Source organism: Taudactylus pleione, unplaced genomic scaffold (assembly GCF_031769625.1).
Source record: "Taudactylus pleione unplaced genomic scaffold, aTauple2 ptg000184l, whole genome shotgun sequence".
Classification (NCBI taxonomy): Eukaryota; Metazoa; Chordata; class Amphibia; order Anura; family Myobatrachidae; genus Taudactylus; species Taudactylus pleione.
The window spans coordinates 2,193,944-2,206,372 of record NW_028284586.1 but is presented as its reverse complement, the minus strand read 5'-3'; the positions used below and the strand labels follow the sequence as shown (position 1 = coordinate 2,206,372).

At 41.8% G+C, this 12,429-nt stretch overlaps 1 pseudogene; it reads right to left on the bottom strand.

The window, feature by feature from the left end:
* Positions 1-5,585: 5,585 nt before the first annotated feature.
* Positions 5,586-8,562, bottom strand: LOC148519690 (52 kDa repressor of the inhibitor of the protein kinase-like; annotated as a pseudogene).
* Positions 8,563-12,429: the final 3,867 nt, after the last annotated feature.

Sequence of the window (12,429 nt, the reverse complement as noted above, 5' to 3'; positions counted from 1 at the left end):
TTGGTTTGCTCCACCAGCATGTGTCACCAATTTTCTTTAGCCTGGAAAGTTTTTCCTGCCCATGTCGCTGTTTGGAGACCTGTTCTGTCCACACAGATAATCTTTTGTAAGACTCAGAAGAAAAACATGCTGTTTTCTCTAAAAGCCCAAATAATGACTTTACTGTAGTAACACATTGAGTAATATCTATAATTACCAAATTGAGAATATGAGCATAACACCAAGTGTTAATACAGGATTCGTTTTTTGTGTGTGTCTGTAATCCATTGTAGAACCCACTCATGTTAGCAGCACCGTCAAAAGAGCAACCAATAATGTTACTTATGGTCAGAGAGAACATCTCTAGTCGCTCCTTTAGAACTGAAAATAACGATTCCCCAGTTGTACTTTTAACATCAACTAGACCAAAGAGTCTTTCAGAAACAATACCATCTTTGGTATACCTTAATATAATGCTGCATTGTTCCACAACACCAATATCCTGTGTACTGTCCATTTCTACACTGATTTTCACAACATCTTTTACATCCTGGCTTATTTTCTGCTTTATCATACTTCCCATGATTATTATCAACTTGTTAATTGTTGTTTTGCTCAAAAATGTTACAAGTCCACCCCTCCCTTTTCTCTCTTGATGGTGGTTTTTCTTTTGCTTTTTGCTACTGCTTGCTCTATATGTTTTTCAAGAACAGCATCATATTTGCTCAGAATCAGAACTAACTCGAGAAAGTTACCGTGGTTGACTTCACTGTTCAGTAATGTATAAGCAGCCTCATCCTTCCCCCTATAAGCAAGGCATTGCTTAGCAATGTATAATATGATGGCAATCAATCGACTGATTACCATGCGATTGTGCTGTACTATTTCTCTATTTTTTTTTTAAACAATTTTTTATTGTAGTACAGTGAAACATTTTTTCAACAAAAGTTCACAATCACTGAAATATCTTCAATACACTTCCAAAAATAAAAAAACATTGTCAAGGCTTATAAATAGATCTTGAATAAAATACATTGTATAGTCTTACAGTAAATCATACAATAAAACACATAATCAGTGGATTGTGAAATAAATGCATACAACCATAAATTTAAATAGCAATAAAATAATAGTAATCATGGTCGCGATTACATAAACCAAGAGAAAGTATCAACATGGAACCCCAGGTGAAAGACCCCACATTACCCCACTAATTAATCTAATGAGATCGGTTGGCCCTGCGCTGCAAGTCTAGATAAGTACCACATGGAATTTCTAAGACTATGATGAATTTGTAGTCTTACTGCTAATGGTAGGGTGTTTACATAAGACTCCCAGGTTATGAATAATCTCTCTGCTCTCATATCCCTGAACAAAAGCATTTATATCCATTACATTCTAAATAGAAAATTAAGCTTATTGAGAAACAAAGGTATTTGGGGGGGGGGGGGGGGTCTGTAGCAATGCATCCATGCAAAATGGTTTTCCTCCCTGCAGCACTAAGCACTAGCAGGAGTTTCTTCCCTGTTTTTGTAATTCTTAGATCTGGATCAATAATCCCTAGTGTTGCCCATTCCGGAGTGAATGGTACATACTTAATAAGTTTCGCCTCTGCGTATCTTCGGACAAGATGCCAGAAATATTGAGCAATTGGGCATGCCCATAATGAATGGTAATTGAAAAAATATCTAGACTAGAGCTAGATCAGAAACTCCTTAGTGGGGGCACGCTTAAGTTAATATTTATATGTTATATGAATTAATGATAATGTTAAAATTTAACCTTTATTGTTATTAATAAAATAAATATAATTCAAGATGCAATATCACGAATCAACCCTAATATTAAAACACAGTAATTTATATTTTGTTATGATTATATATGTATATATGGGTGACAATGCACTGGCGAAAATAATAATATGTCAGCACTCAAAAATAAATAACCACAATTACGGGCTCTCTTACCTCATGAGTGCTGTGGCAGTGATACCGGGGGATTGAAGAATTGTTATCAGATACTTATAACAGGTATTCTAACCATTCAAAACATATCATTCATAATTGTATACAGTATTCAGTATTCAGAATTCAAATGGCAGTTTGTACTTTCTACAAAGATTTGTTAGTGCATATTTCCCATTAATAAGTGCTTAAAGAAAACCTTTATACAGACATGTCTATGTATGTATCCAACAGAACAATAAATAAGTCGATCTTATGGAGATTCTGCACAGCATATAATGGTTCTTCACTCCTCATTAGATTGCATATGAGGAATGGGTTGCACTCAGCCTAAGTGTACACATGAGGATACTCACTCTGGGTGACTCATGTGGGGAAATAAAGCTTAATTATGTGTATCCCATATATGTGTGTATTTTCCACAACAGAGATTAGTACACTTTGCTGTTTAATACATACTGCATATGGTGCTAAAACAGGACAATTATGCATTCCTAGCTTTGCATGTGTTTGTCCTGTAGCACCCTGGATAATTTCCTTATAAAAAACAGTAAGTGGAATTATATATCTCTTTACATATTCATGGATGGATGTCACAGGGTAATCCTGAAAAGATGGTTCTGAATACAAAAATTCTTATTTTTAAATTCATCACATGGTGTTTGTACATTGAATCATAGTAAACAGTTTGTCATCTGCATATTAAGGACAGCATGAATAAAGTACAGACACCAAGATGTCCTGGTCACCTTCGAACCACAGATGAGAGAGGGACCCTGGACTGTGTTGATGGAAGAAAAAAGATAAATGGGAGGACACTGACCCATGTGTGGTGTTAGGTGGCCCTTGTTGCTAAATGCAGCGCAAGGATCAAATTTGCCACCGGGAGAAGTCGCATCCCATAAGAAAGAGATGTACCTGTGCCGATTGCAGTATAATACTGCCAGACACATCTCCGAATGTGTGGGGGAGACGGGACTGTGGACGCGCGTTTCGCCCTACAGGCTTGATCGCCATGAACCTGACGTCAGCTCTGGGTGCCGTCCTGATAATGTTCTGGATGGCCAATCCCTGCATAGTATAAATGATTGGCAGGGGAGCAGACAAATCGTGCCCTTACTTCCTGCTAATGTCCAATGTTGCGATCACATGGGGGAGTCCATCCAAACAGGACTATTTCCCTAGTATGTGTTATTAATTTAACCCTAACATATCATTTTACAGTTATAGCCATGAGTACAAGAATAGGGTGGATATATTCCTCAATATAAAACCCAATCTTGATACCCTTAAAAGTTGTCCAATTTTGAAGAGTTACATAGAAACATAGAATTTGATGGCAAATAAGAACCACTTGGCCCATCTAGTCTGCACTTTGAGTTCTTAGCAAAAGGTCTAAAGCCAAATTAGGCAAGAGAGATAATGGGCACCCCTGACGGGGTTCCTCTCCCCAAATTAAACTGTGGACCTATTGTGCCATTAATCAATAGGGATGTGGAAGGATCAGTATAAAAATATTTGATTAAATTAATAAATCCTGTGTCAAATCCCCGTAATTCCAAGACTCTGAAGATATGTGGCCAAAGCACCATATCGATTGCCTTATTGGCATCCAGGCTTAAAAGCATATTTCGTTTTGCAGGAGAAGCTTTGGAGGATATTATGCGGCTAGTGCAGTGCAAATAGATTTATTGGCCTGGCGGACTTGAACAAAACCTAACTGATGATCAGATAAAATAAAAGGTAAAATTATTTGAAGGCGCATGGCCATAATTTTGGCCAAAAGTTTGAAATCTGTATTTAATAAACTGATTTGCCTATAGGAAGTTACTAAACCAGGGTCCCTTTCTTAGGTATTAACATCATAAACGCCTCATTAAAGGTAGTATACTGAGAACCATTAGTATGTATCTCCCTATACAACTCCAGCAACACAGGAGCTATATGTGGTTGTAAAGTGCGGTAGTAGTCCCCTAATAGACCATCTGGACAAGGTGATTTGCCATTAGGCAGATGAGAGATGGCCGTGTTTACCTCTTCCATAGTCATATCTCCAACCAAACCCTCCCTTTGCTCAGGAGTCAAGCTCAGAAGCACAGACTCCATTAAAAAATTATCCTAAGTCTCCTGATCCACTGGGGAAGAACAGAATATGGTCTCAAAATATGTCTGGACTTCGGTCGCTATATCTGGAGACCTAGTTAAAATTGCTCCCATGGAAGACTGTTTTAAAGAAATAATAGTGTATCTAAACGGTTTAGACATTGCCGCCAATAATTTTCCTGCCTTATTGCCCAATCTATAGTATTTGTTCCTAGTGTAGTCCAAGGAATGCTTAGCTTGTGTCGCCAAGTAAGTCTCCAAAAGCCTACGTGTTTGTTTATATGTTTGCATTGTCTCCTCGGAAGGGTTAGCTGTATAAGATGTATAAGCCTGGAAAGAGTCAGACATGGCCGATCTAAGGGAGTTGTATTCTGCCTTAGCTTCCTTTCTTTTGTGTGAAACATAATAATGTGCCCCCTCATAGTGGCCTTAGATGCGGCCCAAAAGAGGACTGGACGATCCCAACATTCTAAATTATCATCAATGTAATTTGTCCAATGGGGAGTCAAATATGATTTAAAATCAGCAGAGTTCACCAAATAATGAGGAAATCGTCATATCCTATCTCTCTGTCCCATGTAGGAATGAGTCAAGGCTATAGAGATGGGCATGGTCAGATATAATTATGTCATTTATATCAACCCGGGCGATATGCGTCATCAATTCATCTGATACTAGAATTTTGTCAATCCTAGAGAGAGAACCATGCACCATTAAAAGGCATGTGCACGTTCTGTCCGTAGGATTTAAAATCCTCCAAGGGTCCGCCAAATCAACATAAACTGTAAAGGATTGAAGCATTTGGCATTGTGACAATGGAAGTCTCGGTGCAGGAGGCGACTTGTCTACAAGAGGGTCCTCTACCATATTAAAGTCTCCTAATATAAGGGCATAGTTAGTCTTTCCCTGTAGAATTTGACCTAGGGTCTGGATATATAAATGAGTTAGGGGCATATAAATTTACCAATGTGTATTTTGTTTGAAATATTTCCACATCCATAATAATGTAACGACCCTCATGATCCACGGTTTACTATTTCTCTTTTTTTGTTAGCCAAATTTACAATAATTAGAGTTTCTTTGTCACTTTTTTTTTTTCTGCGGATAAATAAGCATTTGCAGATGCCTGATGCTGGTTAGATTCTTCATGTTCCCTAACTCTGTCATACACATGGTCTTTATTAACCAATATCTCGCATTCTGCAGAGCTGCCTGTACCTTCAACATGGGGTTCAGTGACACTGGCACCACCAATGTTTTCTCCTAAGTGTTCTGGGTCACTAAATACAGTTTATGGCCCTTCATCTGCACTAGATACTGTTGTTGCAGCTTCCTTCTGCATTGTTGCTTCCAGTGGCGGATCTAGACTTTACTTTTAGGGGGGGCGGTTTAAGAATATTAACTCCTCCCATCTCTATAACTCCTCCCACTTACAATTCTGCCCCTCCCATTTTCAAGAAATACTAAAAAAACAAAAACAAACTGAATATGAGTATTCCTTAACATAAAATAGATCATAAATAAAACTGAGCCTACCTTTTACATCACAAACTCCAGTCTTCCTTTTCCATTGTTCGCAAAGCGGTCAATGACTTTGTCAATATCAACTGCAATTTCCAGATGGGTGTGTAAAAGAGCTAAACCAGTCAACCTCTCCTGACCCATTTGGTTTCTCAAACATGTCTTCAAACGCCGTAGTGAAGAGAAGCTCCTTTCGGCTGATGCAACCCTGATGGGCAACTTTAGAAGAATTCTCAGAAGGGAGTTAACTAAGGAATAAATATCTTCATCACTTCTGCACTACTTTTTCTGCAGACTCTGGAAGAGTCATGGAGTCAGCCAACCATACCAATTTCTCCTTCCAGAGGAATCTCTGATAGTAGTTCACATTCCAGTCCAAGTTTAGCCCGTAATAGATAACCATAGCTTTTGCAAAATGTATTTACTTTCAATTTCAGTAATTCTTGGTTCAAATGCAAGATGTTTCTTGGCAGCAAGCAGGTGAGTTCACAAGATGACAATGTTTCAAGAGAAAATCTGGTTTGCAAATCATTTATTACAGAATCTAGCAGAGGAATGTATATTGACCTTCTATAATACTCCTCCGGTGTGGAAAATGGTACATTTGCTCTATGCATTTGATTTTTCTTTATTATTCTGGGCAATTCTATTGCAACATCTAGCTTTGAACACCTCAGGTGCTTTTGCAAATATTGACTAAAACTCTTCAATGCAATTTGAATGCTGGTTGTTCAGAACTGACAGGAGATCAGTGACCAGGGTAGCAGCACCAGTGAAGTCTACAGTTTTCTTTTGGAAAAGCCGACTAAGTGGCAGACTCAAAGCAAATACAGACAACTGGCAGTGCAATGCCACTACAAAATCAATATGTTTGATGGAAATTAACAATTTCTTGGCTGTAATGAATGTTGCTGTTTCAGTCCATTGTGATATACATTCAAGCACCTGTACAATTTTCTCAATTTAGTCAAGAAATTGAATCAGGCTTTCACTTCTCTCCACCCAACGTGTTTCGCACATGCCCTTAAATTGTGCATCAACAACATTCATAAGAATATGATTTTGCTTAGCTGAAGCATTAAAGAAACATGCAACTTCCTTGATGATGCCAATACTATTGCATATACTCTGAACTGATGAAGTCTTGGACATTGACAAGTTTAGTGCGTCTTGGACATTGACAAGTTTAGTGCATGGTTAAAGCAAGGGCATCTTGAAGCATTTTTGGCCTCCTTTTGGATCTCTGCAACTGCACTCAACTGCTTTGATATCATCAGGGAACAGCCATCTGTGCCAACCCCAGCACAATTCAGCAGGTCTAAATGTAACTTTTTCATTTGCCTAATTACAAGCTGCCCCAAAACTTTGTCATTCACTTTAGGCTCAAAAGATGGTAACAAATCCTTGAAACAATCCTCATGAACATTTTCAAATGCAATTAAATCTTCATGTCTTTGACCCTTGTGCACATAACCTAAACTCAGCTGAGAACTGTGGGAAATATCAATAGTTTCATTAAATATCACACAGTAAAATTTAGCATTTTAGACACATTGAAGAATCACAGTCCTAATCTCTTCTGCACAACATTCAATCAGCTGGTTTTGTGTATTCTTGCTGATATAAGTTGCGTTTGCTCGTGCGTTCTCAAGGTGATTTGCCAGAGCAGCATCCCCACTGTTAACTTTAAACCGCAGAAGCTCTCTAAAGTTTCCTTCATTAATCAGTGGTTCTGTGTCGGCTTCTGTAAATAATTCTCCGTCATCTCGATGTACTTGAAGAGGTATATTCTGTCTGCCAAGAAACAGAATGGTTTCTATTATAGGCGTCAATCTCTGTCTGTTCTCTTGGACCTGCTGTAGTCAATGTGAACTAATTCTGTTCATAATGTTCCTCTCTGGTGCCTTCAGAAGGCCTTCAGAAAGTCTTTTGCTGCTTGCACAGCATCTCTGTGGTATTGCTGCTTCTCATGAGTGCATAGGTATCCATCTTTGCCTAACAGCTTTGCAAACACAGTCAGGGGCTTTCTTACAAGTTTCTGAAGAGGCACACGTTTATGGCAGCCTCCCATTCCAGCCATAACAAATAGGGCACAATATTTGCAGAAGACTCCTTTTTTAGCATCAGAGTATACCAGCCATGGAAAACTGGGCCTGATTCAGACCCGCTTGCGAGCGCTGAGCGCTCGCAAGTGGGTCGATGGTGCCCTAGTGCGCATGCGCACGACGGAGGGAGCGCCGTCGTGCGCATGCGCGAGACCCACATAGTGACGGCCAAGCCGTCGCTATGGGTCTCGCACCAAAGGGGGCGTGCTGTCGTTGGTGAGTGACAGCATGCCCCCTTTGGTGGGCTTGCCGGGGGTGTTGCTGCCCTGACGGAGGTGTTCCCATGGGAACGCCTACCGTCTGGGGCCGGCCCCACTGACATCACTAGTGATGTCAGTGGGAGTGGTTTTGGCTCTGATAGAGCCAAAAGCACTCCTGGGTTTGCGGCAGCGAGACCCTACCGCAGGGTCTCGTCGCAAGCCCGATGGTCGCGATGGTCTTGACCATCGCGACCATCTTTTTGGCCGCTCGCATAAGCCAGGAGGCCACTCCAATTTTAGGTAGGAGGGCCCGGATTCAGAGCGAGCGCACTTGTCAGAGCGTCCGGCTCTGAATCAGGCCCACTGTCCGGATGAGAATGATTCAGAAACCTTTTTTACTCCTTTCCTATCTTATTATGAGTTAAATTGTAGCTTGTACCCAAGTGAAGGCCTCCATGGTCTCTCTAGAAGCTCACATTTCAAATTGCTAACAATAGCCGAAATTGAGTCAATGTAGTTTCCAATATCATTCTTCTGCACGCTGCCACAAGCTTCAATTGAAGGCAAACAATGTTCAGCATTTTCAGCTCTGTTTAATTCACTAGGATTTTCTATCTGATTTAGGTCTTCATCTTCTACCCGTCTCTTCTTTTGTATGAAGAAATCCAAGGTTTGTTGGCTGTGTTTCATTTCTTGCTTGGTAAACTTAGGATAGATATAAATGGACCGGTGGATTACTACAATTGGACTTTTCAACTTTCGAAACCAACAAACAGACACCCAGTTGCAAAATGAAACAACATAAACTACAGTGATAGCATATTTTACAATAGGAGCCTTTTTGATAATCTAATGGGATACATATATGGATAGTTACATACTTAATATGTGCACTTAACGTTACACCTTGCATACACATATCATCCTTAATACCCTGAGCTGGGCTGATCCAAGACTAATTTTTCTGGTAAGTGAATATGAATTTTGGCACCCCTTAAGCTGGCCACACACCTAAAGATATCTGTCCAACTAGCCAACTAGTTGATTGGTTGGAATGAAAATCTGGTAACGTATGGGAGTACATGATTATCAGCAATTTGCTCTTAAATGCCAGAAAACAGATGAAAATGGACGTCAGACAAGTTTGTTAAATGTTTGATCTAAGCAATTTGTTCAAACGACAGTTTTTGTCCATTTTCCGGCGTTTGGGAGCAAAGTGCTGATTGTCATTTGCTTTCATTCCTTACCAGATTTTTATTCCAACCAATCAACTAGTTGGATGTAAGTTGGTCTAGTGTGTGGCCAGCTTTAGTGTAATAAACAATATTATACACAGATAAAGTTAAAGTACTATGGGGCCTTTAAAAATGTTTTTTTTAACACAGCAGCGCTTCTATGCTATTATGCCACAAATCAGTGTCACAATACATATGCCACACATCAATACTCCCAAATACATAATTATCACACACATCAGTGTCATAAAATATAATGCCACACAGCAGTACCCCGAATACATAAGTATCCCACACATCAGTACCTCCAATACAATTATCCAACACATCAGTGCCATAAAACATTAGTATTCCACACATCAGTACCCCGAATACATAAGTATCCCACACATCAGTGCCATAAAACATAATTATCCCACACATCAGTGCCATAAAACACTAGTATCCCACCAACAGTGCCATAAAACATTAGTAACACACACATCAGTACCCCGAATACATAATTATCTCCCACATCAGTGCCATAAAACATAATAATCCCACACATCAGTGCCATAAAACACTAGTATCCCACACATCAGTGCCATAAAACACTAGTATCCCACACATCAGTGCCATAAAACATTAGTATTCTACACATCAGTGCCATAAAACTTTAAGGCGGGTATCCACTACACGATTAAACAGAGCGATTGAACAATAACGACATCGTTATCGTTCAATCGCTCATTAATCGGACACAATGCGAATGAAAATGTTGGAAATGACCAGCGATGCGCGCTCCCGCTGGTCGTTTCCGTCAATATCATAGCCGGAACAAGCTGGTCAATCTGCCATTAACGACAGATTAACCATGCTCGGGAATGATGGAGAATGCCTACACTGAACGGCTAATCGTTCAGTGTAGGCATTGCAGGGGATGGGGAACGACGGTACGATTACAATGTCGTAATCATACTGTGTCCCCTGGGTCGCGTAGTGGATACGCACCTTTAGTATCCCACACATCAGTGCCATAAAACATAATTATCCCACGTATCAGTTCCATAAAACATAACTATTTCACACATCAATACAATGCAATGCTTCAAATTCATCCCTACACTTGCACTTTTATCTGTATTTGACAGAGTTTAATGTAATTATAATGTGTAAAAAATAAAGTTGTGCAAGAATTAAAAAAAGACTCACTATTTTTTTATTACATTGATGCTCTTAAACCATGATCTTTGTGATCCTTAAAATTATAACACACACACACACACACACACACACACACACATATATATATATATATATATATATATATATATATATATTATATACTGTATATCAGAGCCGGATTAAGGGGGGGGCACAGGGGGCGAGTACCCCCGGGCCCCCCTCTCTCAGGGGGCCCCCCAGCCAGAGCTTCTCTGACCCAGCTCTGGCACTAGAGCGTCCAGACAACATTCTCTGCTTACTGCCTGGCCGGCTATCGTAGATGCAGAGGGTGCAGGCTTTCATAAAGTGCCAAGTTGCCAACCCTGCTCCCTGCACACAGCCATGCTGCACAAAGAGTTACACAGTCACAGCTACAGTAGCAGCTGTCTGGCTTGCAGGGACCACGCCTCCTACAAGCGTCACTGTAGAGAGACGGACCAGGCGGACTGGAGACTGAACAGTGAGAGAACACACACATCTGAAAGCAGCTGCACTCTACTGATCAGACTGTAAGGCAAACTAGTCTGGAGTCTGGACTATGGAGAGGTGAGCACCCACCCCACACAGTAGTGAATGTTACAGTCTGCAGCAGCGCAGGCTGACGCAGAGCTCACTGTGGCAGGGGGGCCCATGTCCCTTACACACTGCCATGAAATGTAAAATCTCATATCCCTGTGTACAAAATGTATTTCTTTTTTTATACTTATGTTTATGCCACATAACACTTTAAGGCATCTTGTCACATGGAAGCAGTGATAAGTGGATGTGGGTACAGGGAATTGCTGCTTCCTTTATTCTATACTGGCTAAAGGGAAAGTGTGTGCACCTTGAAAGGGAACCCCTTCAAAACATAACTATGGGCCTTACAAAGGTATTTACACCCATGGGCAGTTTAAGAGAGTAGTGGGCTGTGTGCAGCTTCTGTGCGGGCCCCCTCCCCCCCCTTCTCCAACAGCACAGTAACCCCTGCTATGTGCGAGAGTGTACTGTGCATGCTCAGGTCTCTAGGAACATGGCGTACCCACTATGTTCCTGGAGACTTCTCTATTGCTCATGCGCAAATCTCCAGGAAAATGGCTGCAGCGCATTTTCCTGGTGATTTCTGTCTTCAGGGCAGGCCGACGCAGGACTCCAGAGAGGTAAGTTTAATATAATATGGGTGTAGGGTGTGCGGTGTGGACCCACACACAATGGGCACAGCCAGGGAACAGTGCTGACAAGAGGGGGAGGGCCCCCTGTCTTAAGTGCCCAGGGCCCCCCAAACGCTTAATCCGGCCCTGCTGTATATATAGAATGAAATACAGTCCCACACTCCTCATAGCAAATGGTTCATCCACTCAGAAAATTAGACATCCCCACATACAATGTGCACCAGCCCCACAGAGCAGGGTACCCAAAGCCCCACATTTGCATCAGACCGTCCCTGGCCAATGACCTACAGAGCAGACTCTCCCCAGCTCTACATGTGGACCAGACCCACCGGGGCCCCCCGACAATAACAAGCCCCACAGAGCAGGCTCCCCCAAGCCCCACGTGCACCAGACCCACCTGCCCCCCACAATAAGCCCCACAGAGCAAGCTCCCTACCCCAAGCCCCACATGTGCACCTGACCTCCCTGACCACCCAACAATTAGCCCCACAGAGCAAGCTCCCTACCCCAAGCCCCACATGTGCACCAGACCCCTGGGACCCCCCCATAATACTATGCCCTACAGAGGCTCTCTCCATCCCGACATGTGCACCAGACCCCCTCCCTTGGGCCCCCCCCATTATAAGCAACAGAGTAAAATCAGGCTTGCTCCCACCAGGCTCCAACCCCATATGTGCACCAGACCCCCCTGCCCCACCCAACAATAAGCCCCACAGAGCAAGCTCCCTCCCCCAAGCCCCACATGTGCACCAGACCACTGGGACCCTCCCATAATAATATGCCCTATAGAGGCTCTCCCCATCCCCACATGTGCACCAGACTCCCTCCCTCTGCTCCCCCAATATTAATAAGCCACACGAAGGCAAAGCAGGCCTGATTCAGCAAGGATCGCATTTACTAATACGCACAAAATCGGCCGATTGTAGCGTACTGCACATGCACGTACTGCACATGCATATGCATCACAG